At 42.1% G+C, this 15,005-nt stretch overlaps 1 long non-coding RNA gene across 2 annotated transcripts in view; it reads left to right on the forward strand.

Annotated features, from left to right (window-relative positions):
* LOC143694826 (uncharacterized) overlaps positions 1–15,005 on the forward strand; it is a 123,631-nt gene that overhangs the window by 86,488 nt on the left and 22,138 nt on the right. Inside the window, exon 1 of one of the 2 annotated variants that reach the window (XR_013183542.1) lies at positions 2,478–2,793. The exons of the other annotated variant lie outside the window; for it this stretch is intronic. This is a non-coding gene — a long non-coding RNA (uncharacterized LOC143694826). Of the gene's footprint in view, positions 1–2,477; positions 2,794–15,005 lie in introns of those variants that run through there. 2 annotated transcript variants of the gene reach the window in all.

The raw sequence follows: 15,005 nt of genomic DNA on the forward strand, positions 1-15,005 counted from the left end.
ACACACAAGATACTTGACTCCTTTTCCTAGAGGAGAGCAAACTCCAACTGTGTACCAGATAGCGTATAAAATACCACGTACTTATGACCTAGCTAGAAGAATAATGCATCCAGTCCTTCACTTGGTTAAATGTAGCAGTTCCTGCAGCTTGTTTAGGTTTTTCTCTATATGTGTGACCCGTACTGCTGTCTGGGAAGATGCAAAGGTTACTAATTTCCAGGTATTGTTTAGGTTTCTTTTGCTCTCATTTGCCCTACCCTCTAAAGGAGAAATACCATAGTTAAATCATTAATATCTGGAAAAGCAAATAACAAGGCAAATAACAGCCTTGAGGCTGTAACAAGTACTTTTCACTTTCTGTGATACAGGACATGACATCACATGCTCCTCACTGACCAGGGTTTTTACTGACACTCACATTGTGTTCCTCCATGTCATGATGGAAATGTTTTCCCAGGCAGGCAGAGGTGAAGCACCAAAGGCAGGGAGTGCACCGTGGAGTGAGAGCTGACTGAGAGGTGCCTTGAGTGACTGCAGTGAGATGGAGCATAAATAAAGTGCTTCCTCACTACTCTCACCTGTTTTAATCCATGGTTCTTTTTTTAAAATTAAGGAAATGGCCCATATTAAGCCAAGTATAATACAAACATGTTTACTGAAGTAACCCTTTGTCTACCTTAGGGTTTTTTCCACATGAGCTGTCAGGCCAGCCAAACACAGAGTGTACCACAGGGAAATGTTAGGAAATCACTGTTCTTCCCTGTGTTTGAGGGAACAAAAATGGGAATATCCTTTCAAAAAGGGAAAGGCTCATGCATTAACCTTATAATTTTTAAATTTGTATGTGTTATGGCATTTCACTCTCTTGGTAATAGCATGGCTTTCTGCTCATTGTGAGGGGTATTTATTGCACTGTCCCTGAGGTTTTCATGTCTGATTGTCTCCTTGGGGAGAAACTGTTGAAATTTGGAGGGGGACTCTGATCTCCTTTTGAATGACAGTCATCTTTGCAGTATCAGAGAAATGTCCATCTCTGTTAAAGCACAAGCTACTGTATGTCCTGCATTCTGGAAACAGCAGTTTGGGGTCTATGGAACTTAAACCTCTACTGGATATTCTTATCTCAGCAGCATTTGCTGGGATATTGATGTGCTGGGGCTTTGGTGGTAGTGAATTTGCTCTGGAGGCTTGTTAGTTTTTCTTTTTGCTTAAGAGTCAAGTGGTTCTTCGTGTGAGGGCACAATAACCCTTTTGGTAGGGATTTTCCACTGACATTTGATCATTATGTGCAGGTAGATTTATTGTTTGGTATAATTTTAAGGGCAACTAGGCTTTGAAATACTCCCCTCTGTGACCAGAGGATACACACGAAAAGTAATGGCAATATTTCAAAGCAATCATTTGAAATACCTTCTTATACTCAGAAAATTATGATCATTTATTCCCTGTTCCTAATTCAGTACTCATCCTGATTTAGAGATTTTAATTTTACTTGTAATGCTATTACCAGTTGTTAAATTATAGAAGTCTATTTTTCTTCTGTACCTCTGATCTAGATAAATGCAAAATCAGAAGTTACTTGAACTTATTTGAGATGAAATAAAAGAAAAATGAGGGAGAAGCTTGAGGAGGTGGAAGTATTTCAGGATGTTATCACATATTGCCTGAGCACTTAGATTCCAAGATGATACATACCTAAAAACGCCAAAGACAGATGTATCTGGCATTATCTCACCCTCTAAATGCTTGGTAAAATTACAGAAAAACTGAAACAATAGAGAAAAGGCAGGTTTTATTCTTTTTATACCTCCACCTGTGACAGTTACCCTTAAGAAAGCCTGTCACATCTTTTGATAAAAGGTCCATCCTCAGTTTTAAATGGGAGCTATCTATGCTGAAGCAGAGATTCAAAAGCACTTTATATAAACAGCCCCTCGGGAGCCTTTAGCTCCCTGCTAGCACAACAACAAGAAAGAAAAGTCAGCTCCTGAGTCAGGCTGGCCTTGTCAGAGGAGGTGGGGGGAGCCTGAGCCCCTGGCAAGGCTCTGCCACTTAGCCTAGGTGGGCACCAAGGCACCCACGGGGCAGTTCCCAGCCCTTCTGCACTCACAGAAATCATCCCAGGCACAGATTCCTCCTCTCCCCTCGTCTGAGGCAACACCCTGGAAGGAAAGGAAGCTGCACTCTGCTCTCACAAGAATTTTAGGAATATGTCAGATAAATGTATGTGGCTCTGAACAAAAAGAAGCAAGAATTGAGGCCAGCTCCTCCCCAGGCGCAGCATGGTGCAATGCCTTGCACTCTCAGGGAACCGTGACCATTTAGTCCATGTGAGGATCTGTCCCCAAGCCTGCTGTGAGCAGACAGGGATGTGTCCCTGATCTCTGCAGCTGCAGGAGTTTGGATAAGAGGGAAGCCTGTCATGAGCCCAGACTGTCCTCCTCTGGCCCCTCCTTTTAGCACAGATTGTTTTCCAGGACACTTGCTTGCAGAAAATGCTTTTTGTTTAGTGGTGAAAACTCCCTGAATGCTGCTGAAGAACACTGTTTTTCTCTACCACACTTGCACTGTGTCCAGTAGAAACTGATTTAAAAACAAACTAACAGAAAAAACCTCTCCCAAGAGCCATCCAGGGTGAATTTACTAAATTGTTCATGTGGGAGGGAATGGAAAGGTCTGCATCCTGCTGGTTCCTTTTCTGCAGCACAGGAGAAAGGCAGTGATGGACAGAGCATGTGTGTGAGCAGGAGGGAACAAGGATCTCTGTGTGGCTGCAGGATATGAGGAGAAACAGTGAGTAGCAAGAACCTCTCCTTTGAGACAGAAACACTTTAAAACGTTTTCCTGAAAGGGGATGCCTAGTATAGACTTGGTGAGGGAGGGTGTGGGAAACACAAAAAAACCCTTTCAACAATAGAGCTGCTGCAGTGGTGAGCTCGATGGTGCCACCCAGAGTACCTTTTTACATAATATATGATGCTCTGTGTGGGTCTGGAAACTGGAAAGATTAAAGCAGATGATCTTTCTGCATGCAAAGCAGCCAGAGACAGCATGATGGATTATTACTGAATACATTTCTGGCCGTGCATAATTGTGCTCTGATCCTCCTTGCTGAACTTCTACCACCACCTCTCTGCTAGACTATGTTACTTAACTCAACTCATAAGAGCCAAAAATACTCTTTACTTCTCCATGTTCTAACCTTAGCTCTCTCTGGGGTCACTTGCACTTGAAGCGGTTACTGCCAGCTCCAGTAAAATATTAAAATGGTACCAAAGCATCCAGAGCAGACCAGCAAGGGGAATCAGGTAACTGGTTGCATGTAAGGTCTGGGAAAAGTGCTGTTCATATTTTAATAGGCATGAGCTTTGTTTAACACTTTGTGGTTATTTCTGCACTGTCTGATGTCTGATTTGCACTGAGAATATTAATGCAAAACAACAGAGGGGGATTGTTCTGTCATTAACTTTCCTGTCATTTCTAGTTGACATTTATCAGAAAAACACTGTGCAGTGTATTTACTGAATAAGGGTTAAAATAATCCTTAACACATAGTGGTGAACAATACAGAAGTCTCTCTTGCTTACAAATGGAAAACAAAGTCAAAATGAAGGTGGCCATGTGCAGTGGGAGTTTCAGGAGCCCTGGGATCCAAGTGCTGAGGGACAGGCAGGTGGTCCTGGTCTGCACAACTGAGCTGCAGCTCTCCTGGGCATGAGACTTGTGGTGACATGGTTTGCACTGCTGCCCTCTGCACTGGTTAGAAGAGCTTTATTGCAGGCCTGTCAGTGTGAATCATTACCTGCCTTTACATCTGCAGGGTGTCACCTATGTCAAATAATCTATAATTAATTTATCCCCTGCATTAAACAACTTTTAATTGTACATGGTACCTATGAACACTTAGGTGCCTTTCACTTCTTAATAAATGCAAGTGAGAAATGCATAAAGTGCCAGAAAATGTCCTCCTCCTTTCTCTTCCCTAACTCAGTAAAGAAAAACTGGAAATTTAAGGAAAGATTGAAATCAAACTTATGTTTAGATATCTTTTTCTCAGAAATAAATAGCAAAAGTTATTTTGAAGCAAGGTTTAAAAAAGAGATATTACTCCTTCATTCAAGTCCCAGAAGCATTTCAACAGCCTTTATTTCAACACTTATCATATTGGCAATTACTTGAGAGGTATATATACAGATATATATATATATATATGTAAGTGTAGCTATACCCACAGGCAGTCTTCAATTTGCATTCACTATTACTGCTGGTCCTTAATATCAGGCTGGGCTAATTAAGTCGTAATGAACAAATGTGCATCATTTGCTTTCCAAGCTTTTTCATCTAAAAATGTGAGATTTTTATGTTCATTATGACATTAATTCTCCACTTACATACTGTTACTGAGCCTTTTGGATATAACCTTCAAGAATATCGATGCTTTCTATTTTCAACATTTTAATTTCCAGCCTTAAAAAGAGGTGTCAACAGGTGAAAAGTGTACTTTAATGCCTTATTATGCTGCTCAGCTCCAACTCTAATACTATGAATATTTTTCATTTATTCAAAATTAAAGAATTTGTGCCATAAATACACCCCACGGTATTTTTATGTGATAAAGAAATGATACAAATGATAAATTTTTTCACTCTCAAATACATAAATATGGTTTAATTTGGATCAGCACATAGCTAGTAGGAGTATATAATTTTTTTTTTTATGGTTCCATTTTTTTTTTTAAGATGTCTGGAATTGTCTCATTCCAATTTGCACAGGACTCAATAGAAAATGACACATTTATAGAAGGCAACTGGTTGCCTCTAGACAGCAAGAGCTTGGTTTTTCCTGACCTCAAAATGTTTGCTTGTCATGAGTTGCAGAGAAAGGAACCATTTGGCTCAGCTCTGGTTTTGGCTGCTGTTTCTCTGAGCTGTTCAGCAAGGCACAGAGCTCCTCCCTGTCCCTCCATTGCCCTGCAATATGTTGGAGTTGCAGGAAATTTCATGGCATGAATTGCTGCCATGCTGAGCAGAGCCTGGCTGTGTGGTTCTGGTGCTGCTGAGCCCAACAGCAGGGCCCTGAGCAATAACTGCAGGCAGGTTCCATGGGACAGCTTCTCCATGGGTGCTCTGCATTGCCAGGCCATGGTGTGCCAGGAGAGGCCAACCCCTGGTGCCTCCCTGCAGCTGCACCTTGCTAACAAACACTGGGCATCTCCTTGCTCAGGGAGAGTCAGCCCAGTAGGAGCAGCTTGTGAAAAGAAAATCTGCCTGCAGGAGTGGTTGTGTCTTGTGAAATCAAGCACTTGTGATGGTTGTTCCTTTTAGAGCCAGTTCTCATCCCTAAAAGGATTTGAGATGCAGTTTCTTGCCAGGCAGTCCTGTGCTCCCACTCCAGACCTCAAGGGCTGGCACCAGAAATAACTCCATGGTCCATGGCCTAAAGCAAACCTGTACTGAACCCTGTTAAAAATACAGGATGTATGCAGCTTCTCTGGAGTTGCAGTTGTTTTCCTGCCTCTGGATGGCTCGTGGTGAAGAGCAGCTTCTCTTTCAGGAGTTGTGCAGCCTGTTCCTGCAGCTGAGGGAAACTGGGGAGGGGGGTAGCAAAACACACCTGAGTGCACTTCAGGGCCCCCAAAGCCATGGGGAGGCTCCAATGTGCTCCAGGAGATCAGAAAACCTACAGAGACATCAAGAGCTGTGACGGGCATGTCAGTGTTGAGAAGGCAAGAGAAGCATGAGGAGAGCATGTGTGTTTCCATCTGAGAGGCTTCAGGAATTTGTGGCTCTCTTTCCATGCCTCTTTCCATCCCCTGCTAGGTGTGTGTTTCCCCTTCATGGCGCTAGAAAGTTGCAAGCAGGAACTTCAAGGATGGGGGAAAAAAATGGAAACATAAACCTGTCCTGCAACCACACAGTCTTTTTTTTTTTTTTTTTCTGATGGCAGCATCCTACTGCTGCCTCGCTGGGCTGTTTTTCCTTTGGGACTTGTGGGGGTTTCACTGTTTTTACTCTTATCTGTCATCTATGTCATAGGCATAGTCCATTTTTCCTCTAGAGAATTGTTTAAGACAATGCACTGAGGAATTAGTTCCTGCAAGTCATTCCTGAGCACAACCAAAAAGCCTTGAAAGTGATGAAATGTGTTTGTGTCATCTGTGAATGCATTGATATTTATCCCTATTATTCTTCACATTTTCAATTCAAGCAGCACATAATTTATCAGCTCTGTTGTCAAATGCTGCATGTAATTGTGTTAAGTAGAAAGCTTGGTGGGAGAGGGGAGAGCAGATGGGGGGGGATAACCATTCACTTTTTCCCAAGAGAATTGCAGAGCAGACCTTGCTTTGAATTTGGTGGCCATCTACTCTTTTCAAGTACTCCCATGGCAGATGTTGTAAAAGTGGAGCAGCATATCAAATGTAAGAGTGCAGTTCAGCAGGGGCAGCACAGGTGAATGTCTCACTGGAACGATGCAGAGCACGAGACTGGAAATCCTTCAAGGGTTTGCCAAGCTCAACAGTTGCATAGCAGCCCCTTGCTCATTGACATCACTCTGAAAATGAAGTCCCTTGGATACAAGATGCCAGTGCACTGCAGTGGTCTTCTTTCAGTATCAATATTATGCTGCTTTGAGTAGAATTTACTTTAGTTCTTTTAATCTCCTTCATGAAAACATGTATACCACACAGTTAACAGATGGCACCACTTAGACTGGGGATGTCAGCTGCAAAAGAGGCTGGAAAAAAGCCACTGACATGCTTTAATTTCTGTAGGAGAACATGGCTCTGTCTGTGTGCCCTGGTTGTTCTGTATTCAACAGCTGTGGAGTCACAGCAGAAGACCTGACAGTCAGATCCCTTAATGTACTCTGCAGAGCTGCTAATTAAGACACACAGGGAGCACACCAATAAACTATGCCTATGAAAGTAGCAAAGGGGACAACTTGTGGACAAGGGCCTCCACTTTATTCCCCACACTAAGGTTCCTGCAGCCTGTGTGACAGCTGGTTCTTCTGTGGCTTCTCCCTTTCTCCATTTCTCATCATGACCCATGGTGTGTTGACAGAACAGTCCTTTGGAAAGTGTTTTGGCTTATGTCTTTGTCAAAGATGCATGGACAGATTCTCACCAAGATTTTTTGCATCTTGTAGGCCTAAAAAATGACATTGAAAACATGTAGATCTTCCTGCTAGCTGTTCTATTTCACTCTGGAGGAACTGCAGTGCAGGGAGCATGTTGGGAATTGAGACATCTTGATGGGTTTCCCTGGACCTGGTAAACCTGGTAAGGAGAGAGCCCTTGTGCAATTCTCTTTTTCCACACTTAGAAAAGCACTGAGGAAGTACACTGCTGTTGGAAGGAACAGACTCAGTGCCTGCAGTATGGGGCAGTCTAGGGTAGTAGGGAAATAAAGCCTTTTTCTTTCTCTTTTTTATTCTTTTGATCGTGAATAGAGATATGGAAATTGCAATGAAACTCTGTGTTCTCCCAAGGGAACATTGTGACCTGGAACCTCAGCACCTTAAGAACTTTACCCTTAAGCCTAGTATTTAAGTGTGATGTGTTTAAAAAGAGGAGATTTCTTTAGTTAGGTTTGGTTTCCCCATGGAAAGGATGCTGCTCTGGTGCAGAGCAGTGCTGTGCTATTACCCCATCAGTAGAAACTTGTAGGGCTTTGCCTCTTCCCCTGTTGAATGCTGAATCTGTGCTGTCAACCTTAGTGGCATTGCCTGCTTGAACAGGACAAAACAAGGCAGCTACTGAGCTGTCATAGGGATGGGAGGCACCAACTCCTCCCAACCACAGAACCCTTCAGCCAGCCTAGCAGGGAAAAGCTTTTCCTGCTGTTATGAAACCATGCCCCATGCACCAACTGTGCTGACTGTGAGTGAGAAGTTTTGTGCTGTAGCTTGAAAAGAAAAAAGGGAAATAGGATGTGGCCTGCTCTGGTGTGTCAGCCATTTGAGAGCACTAACAGTGACGAGTGCCTGTCTTAGGCAGAGCAGGGGGTGTGAGGGATTTGAGCAATAAGGGTTGTCAGACTGGTAGTTTGATGTCAGCCCTCACTGTGCCAGAAGAGCTGCTTGTCCCCTGTTAATAGATTAGCAGAAATTTCTGTGCCTCTCTAGCATATTATCAGCAGTTTGCCTCTGTTTTGCTACAGAAATAGATTAAGCTTTAGCTGTGCTCCTATCAGACAAATTTTCTTTGCCTTCTTTTTTTTTTTGAATAATCATCAGATCTTCTCATCAGTTTGGTCCTACAAGTAAAGCTTTGAAAAAACCCTGAAGAGTTGACTGAACAGTTGCTTTTCTTTCAGCATCTGTAGCTGTTTAATATTTTGCTTGTCTGTCTCTTCAGGTGCACAGGGGAGAGAGAGCTGCTCTTTCCAGTCTGTATCAAGACAAGCAGAACTTGATCAGCTAGGGAGAGAGGACGAACTGCCACAGCAGTGCCAAAATTTCTGGCTCATGTTCTCAAGCTCTGCTGTCCATGTGTCAAAAATTGAAAGTGTAACTGGGTGAATAATCCTCAGGCCATGAAATTCATAAGTGTTTGGGTTTCAGCCAGGTCTTTAGTGGGGATTTTATGAGTCCAGTTTTAAGTCTTCCTTCCATTTGACATGGGAATCATGTAATTTATGCAATTCTGGAAATGTGGAACCAGGCAGTGCTTTCTATCATTGCTATTTTATTTATTAATTTATTTAAGTGCTATGGTGACCTGTTACCCTTCTTATAAAATCAGAATTTTGTAAGTGTTTAAAGCATACTGACACGTGAAGGAGCTTTGTATATAGTTCTGGATACTCACTACCACAAGCTAATCAGACTTACGTTTGCTGAAACACAAAAACCTCCTGTTGTAATATAAACACCTGCTATGGTGAGGTCAGGCATCAATGACCTCAGTGACAGAGCTTTCTTTAAGCAATTTTGCAAAGAGCGACTGTTTCTTTCATGCACAAATTGCTTTTTGTGTTAAAGTTCTGCTTAAGAGCCTCATCTAAAGTCAAATCACTACAATGCCACTACAGTACTTGTCTCACAAGCTGAATCTTTTGTTGGATTTAGTATCTCCTATAACTTTTAGCCTAATACTTACCTCTTGGCAGACTCTTCAGGCATAGCCAGTAATGAATTCAAGAGATATTTCATGCCTGAGCCAGGAATTTATTTATCTCACTTCTGTGGATGCACAGAGTGGAAAGACAGGGTACTGACAGCGTGTCTTGCTGCCATGTACTGAGAACACTATTGAAAACATATTCCTAACTACTTTTATACATCTGAATCCTGTGCAACAACTTACTCTAATTGTGTCTCAGAATGTGCCTGATCTTCTGTGGTGAAACAGTATCAGCATGAAATGAATCTTCCTTGGACAATGGTGATTGGAGTTAACTGTGCTTGGATCTTTCTTTTTTTTTTTTTTTTCCTTTTTTTGACAGACTTGCATACCTGGGTAGAGGTTCTGGTGATGCTGTAGGCTTTTTGTGTGATGTTGCAGAAATATATTAGTATTCATGACCTAACCTAGAATGTTATTAATGCTCTCCTGCACTCTGCTTACAGTGTGAACATGTAGACAACTGTCACTAATTCTCCAGAGCCAGTAACCCAGATTTAGTCTTGCAGAATTTGCTCTTATACATGGTAATAAAGCACAGGAATGATACCTGGCTGTGGTCATCTTAAGCATGAAAGGATTATCAGCACTTGAAGTCTGAGCTACAAGTTATTTCCATGAGGTGGAAAAGGCTGCCTGATTTTATTTCTGCTTGTATAGGAAGGAAGAATAATAAGAACAAATGTTTTTGAGAGTAGCAGGTGAAGTTTCTTGGACATTTTTTTCACCTAAATCAGTGCTATCTCTCTGTAGTAATCAGATGTTGCTCATTTGCTTTTTTCTTTTATATTATTATAAAAGTGTTGGTTTGTTTTTTTGCTTTAAAATCACAGCTGTGTCAGCCCTACTTCCCCCTCCTCATTCTCTCAGCAGTGGATGAGAATTTGCTGCAGTGCTTTCTGATAGCCTTAGTGCTTGTCCTTCAAGTCAGTTCTGTGGTTAAACAGATACTTTGAAAAAGATGACAGAATCCAAAGAGGATGAAAAATCATCCCAGTTTTCCCTAGGGAAATAATATCCTTGATGTAGAGTCTGTGTTACTTAGTTTTACTCCTGTATCATTTTTGTGCTGTCTTATTTTTCCCCTTCTCAAAAAGACACAGGGATCTTGCCAGGCACACAAACTACAAAGGGCCCTAAAATGCATCTCCCTGTGTACCAGGAGAGCAGAGTAAAATACTGCAGCTTTCTGTGAGAGTCCATTTTGTACCACTGGATTACAAGAGAGCGTCACATAAAATTTATTTCTATTTTCTGACCTAGAAAGACAGATTAGTAATATAAGATTGTCATAAAAAAAGAAAACTAGCTCGAGATTTATTCTTTAAAATAAACAAATACTATTAATTTCTTCCTCTCTGGTTCCTTCTTCTTGACTAGCTCCCTAGCAATCACTTCTAAATTTCAAATTTGCATTTCTGCCAACTTGGCATGCTACATAGAAACAAAGCTTTTCAATAATATATGTACTGTGCCTGCTCTGAAAGCATATTGTGACAAGGGCTTTTCTAACTCAAACTGGTATCCACTGTCAGAGATTCCTTTTCTATTACTATTTAATTTCAATACAGCCTGAGAGAGGCTGCTCTCCAAGGTCCTGCAGAGCAGCGTTACACAGGCAACTGCTTCCTGCAGGAATTTAGAGGCTGTCAAGGAGCCCTGGAAATTCAAAGCCTGCATGCAAAAGAGCAGAACTTCTCACTTGACTGTACTGCCAGTGAGGTTCAGAGCTGCTGCTCCTCGGGGACTTTTGGGGATTCATGAACTTGCTGCGTCCCAGAGAAGCTCGGTGCTAAAGGTTTCTGCTGCTGCTGATCACCCCTGAGGGCAGGGCTGGACAATGAGGGCTCTTAGGACCTACATCAAGAACCTTTCAATTTCCATCACTCCACGGGGAGGGCTTTTAAAGAAACAACAGGTTCCTACTGATTTCTGCCATGCCAGAAACAGACTGTGGGCCAAAACTATTGGTAGTGAGAGATCAGTAACTAGGGCGCCCTCACTTCGCCGCTACAGGGAGCATATCCACAGATATAAGTTCCAGAGAGGGTTCTTAATATTTTCTCTGACCTGCTGAATCACAGAAGGTGGACATGACTGGGCCTTCCTTGGGCCTTCCTTGGGCCTTCCTTGGGCCTTCCTTGGGCCTTCCTTGGGCCTTCCTTGGGCCTTCCTTGGGCCTTCCTTGGGCCTTCCTTGGGCCTTCCTTGGGCCTTCCTTGGGCCTTCCTTGGGCCTTCCTTGGGCCTTCCTTGGGCCTTCCTTGGGCCTTCCTTGGGCCTTCCTTGGGCCTTCCTTGGGCCTTCCTTGGGCCTTCCTTGGGCCTTCCTTGGGCCTTCCTTGGGCCTTCCTTGGGCCTTCCTTGGGCCTTCCTTGGGCCTTCCTTGGGCCTTCCTTGGGCCTTCCTTGGGCCTTCCTTGGGCTTCAGTAATCTGAAATTATGATTCACTTACTAGTTCTTACCAGAATGAATACAAACTGTCCCTGGATTTAGTCCACCCTTAAAAGCTTACCATTCACAACATGCTTGAGGATATTCAATTTCTGAATCACTTATGCTAAAAAAGTAGAACCATAGAATGGCCTGGGTATTGGTCATGGATATGAAGCTGTAAAATCCTATTTTGGAAAGTGTTTGTGCCACAATATAAAATTAAGCTCCCCAGTATATTGATATTTGTGCCTATGTAATTCTATGCATCATTTTATAGAAAGCTATATGATAGGGTGAGTGCTTTTTGGGAATTTGATATTAAGAGATACAATAGATTGCATTTTGTTAAAAGTAAAACATTAATTAAAGCCTGTTCTTCCTACAGTTCTCATGGCTTTGTTTTTGAAAGCCAACCAAATTTAAGAATTGCTGAGGCATGAAATTCTGGCAGTTAAAATGTATATTTTTCTTCTATTATAGAGAAATACATATGAAAGACCAAGTTCAGAAGGAGGAGGGGAGTTTTAGTAAATATTACTTCAGAATGAACATTCTTCCTTATTTTGAGACTTGGGAATGGGTTTTTCCCCAGTCAGATTGTTTTTTCTTGTTTGTGACACTGACTGTGTACTAACACAAATATGCCAAATGGCGCATTTTTATTTACAAAGCATTGGTAAAATACTTCCCATTTTAATTTTTTTTCCTTTGTTCAGTGGCAAAACAGCTTTATTTTTTATAATATAGAGTTGCAAAAATTTTTCAGTATTTTTATATAAAGTGATACAAGCTGCATCACAAAACAACTTTCCACGGAAAATTTAGAAAAACGTAAATAAAAAGCAGTGAAATGTTTCAGCTTCAGATTAAAACCCAGCATTTTTATCATTAGGAAAATAACAGTGAAAATGTATGACCACCATCAATTCCCAAGATCAGCAATCACTGTAGGTAGTTTTTTGATTTTCTGCTCCCTTACTCTATCAAATTGTTGCATTTGAATATTTAGCTCAGCTCCTTTGATCTCCTTCCTCTATTCAGCTCACGTTTCTGTCTGTACTTCCTCACGTTGACACATAATGAGGAATTATTTATAGATAATCGAATCTCTCTCAGTTTTGTAGCCACTGTCAGCCTGCTACATGGCATACATTTGTCAATAAACTACAATGTGATTTATTTCAATGCACCTAAAGCCATCTTCAAAATGCAATTCACTTACAAAAAGATGTTCACCTGCTTTGCAGAATTGTTCCTCTCAGGTACTGTTCTCATTTTGACAAGCTTGAACAACAAAACCAAAGCTAAAAAGTAGCTGTAGCACCCCTCCATTGTGACTGTCTCTGGGAAATACCAGTGGTTCATGTTTTCAGAGCTGTGTTCTAGCTCCTCCATAGACGTGCTCTTGTTGCATGCCTTCCTCAAACCTCCTTTGTTTCTCCATTTTGTCACCATATTTTTGGATGGTATTTAGAATACACTTGGTGCATTCTCAGTTGCAAGGCTGTGTCTATGATCTGTGGGCAATAAAATGGGATAAGCTTATGCACATTTGTGGAGCAAGATGGTACGGCTGGAACATGTACAAAGCACATGTGGAAGAATGAGATGAGTGTATGGGAAACCAAGTGCAGCAAAAATTAATTTTGATCTCTTGCTTATTTTCCTAAGCCCACTGGCATCTATCTATCTTTCCAATAAGGTTGGCCCCACTGGCAGAGGATTCTCCTGTTAACTATACTGCTGTACAGTGAGTTTCCTGCTTATCCCAGCTGTCACATTGCTGAAGTGTCCTGGGATATGAAGCTGTCAGCTTGCTGTGTGGAGCCAGACCCATGTCAAGCAGCTGCCACCCCATATTCATAACCTATCTTCAGTCAGTCTGAAGGCTGCTTGCCTAAAGGGACACTCAAAGTCCTTAAATACCCAGCTTTTCTTATCTAAAAAGGAGTTCTTGTAACTTATAGGTATCACCTCAGTAGGTGTGTATTTAAGGGCCTTTTTTTTCCCCTTCTTCTAACATATCTCAAGTTTGCAGCAAAATCTGTATTTCACCAGGCATGCATACACCCAGTGCACATCCAATCTTTGACCGTCTGGGTGGATGCTGTTAACATTATTTATACATTACCAGACATGGGCTGGAAGCAGCAAGATAAAAGCTGTATTTTATGAGTGCTCCCAGAAGCACAACCCTCAGTTGCATAATTACCTGTGGCATCTGCTGGAGACGTGTGTTACCGAGCACTGGGAGCTATTCATTTGCACACAACTACTGCTCTGGTTTTCCCCCTTTGTCAGCTGACCACAGCATGCTCAAGAGCCTCTTGCTCATCTAGAGGAGGACATTATCCCTGCTTTCTTCTGCAGCCAGGCACAGGATAAGCAGCACCTGTTGGGAAGGCAGAGGAGGGAGGTGGAGGTGTCCCACACCACGTGTCTGTGTGCAGGAGGATAATGGGGTAAGAGAGGCTGCACAGCCACTCTTGGTGTGTGCCTGTGTGTGCAAGAGACAGGCAGAACAGGTTGAATGTATGCTGCAGGCTTCCTGCTGGCCTCCTGCAGTACTAGGAAGAATTGTAGCGCTTTAATCAAGCACATAACTCTAATTAATAATGAGGAAGGCCATCCTGCCTAATTAGGGTTTCCCTGCTGACCCTGCAGGATGTTACTTATGAACCTCATCAAATCTGCATTCATTCATTCATTCACTCAACAAAACATCATTCACTAATAACTTTTATTTTTGCCTGATGCTTCAGCTGCCTACCTTTCTCTTCCCAATACCATCTTTTCTTGCCCTGCTCCATAAATGTAATGCCAGACAACACCTATTTCTTCCACTCTTCTAAAGAAAGCATTAGTCCAAACTAATGCACTTAGTACATGCATTTGCATTTTTGCAGTGGACAGGACAACAGGATTTGCATTTGAGTGGAAGAAATGCTTTCTGCCAGTGAGGATGATGAAATACACTTCTTTAGGTAGGTGGTCTCACCAGGACTAAAAGGCTTTAATAACAGTTTAGATTATTTTTCACCAAAAGTGCTGTAAGGTGTAGTTGAGTCTGTTTGGGGGCAGGAACTTAAACCCAGTGATCATTCAAGATCCACTGCATCATCATTATTCTTCAATTATTCTAATAATTCTGCAAGTTCAACTCACTGCCTGCCACTGTTTCCAGTTAAGAGTTTTTGGGGGTCAGGGGACATAATTAATAAAGCTTGTGAAAAATTTAGTGACACTTTTAGGTACCTCCAGGCATGAGATGAGGTACTAGCTGTACCTTAGTTTGAGAACACAGTTCAGCACTTCTGAGAGCCCTTCAGCCATCAGGGTATTATTGCATGTCTGAGCTTTCATGGCTCCTGGTAAGGAGCTGTTTCACTGGGGCTTTGCAATGGCAGTGCCAAGAAGCAGACAGGGCACACAGCTCTCATCT

Source organism: Agelaius phoeniceus, chromosome 9, assembly GCF_051311805.1.
Source record: "Agelaius phoeniceus isolate bAgePho1 chromosome 9, bAgePho1.hap1, whole genome shotgun sequence".
NCBI lineage: Eukaryota > Metazoa > Chordata > Aves > Passeriformes > Icteridae > Agelaius > Agelaius phoeniceus.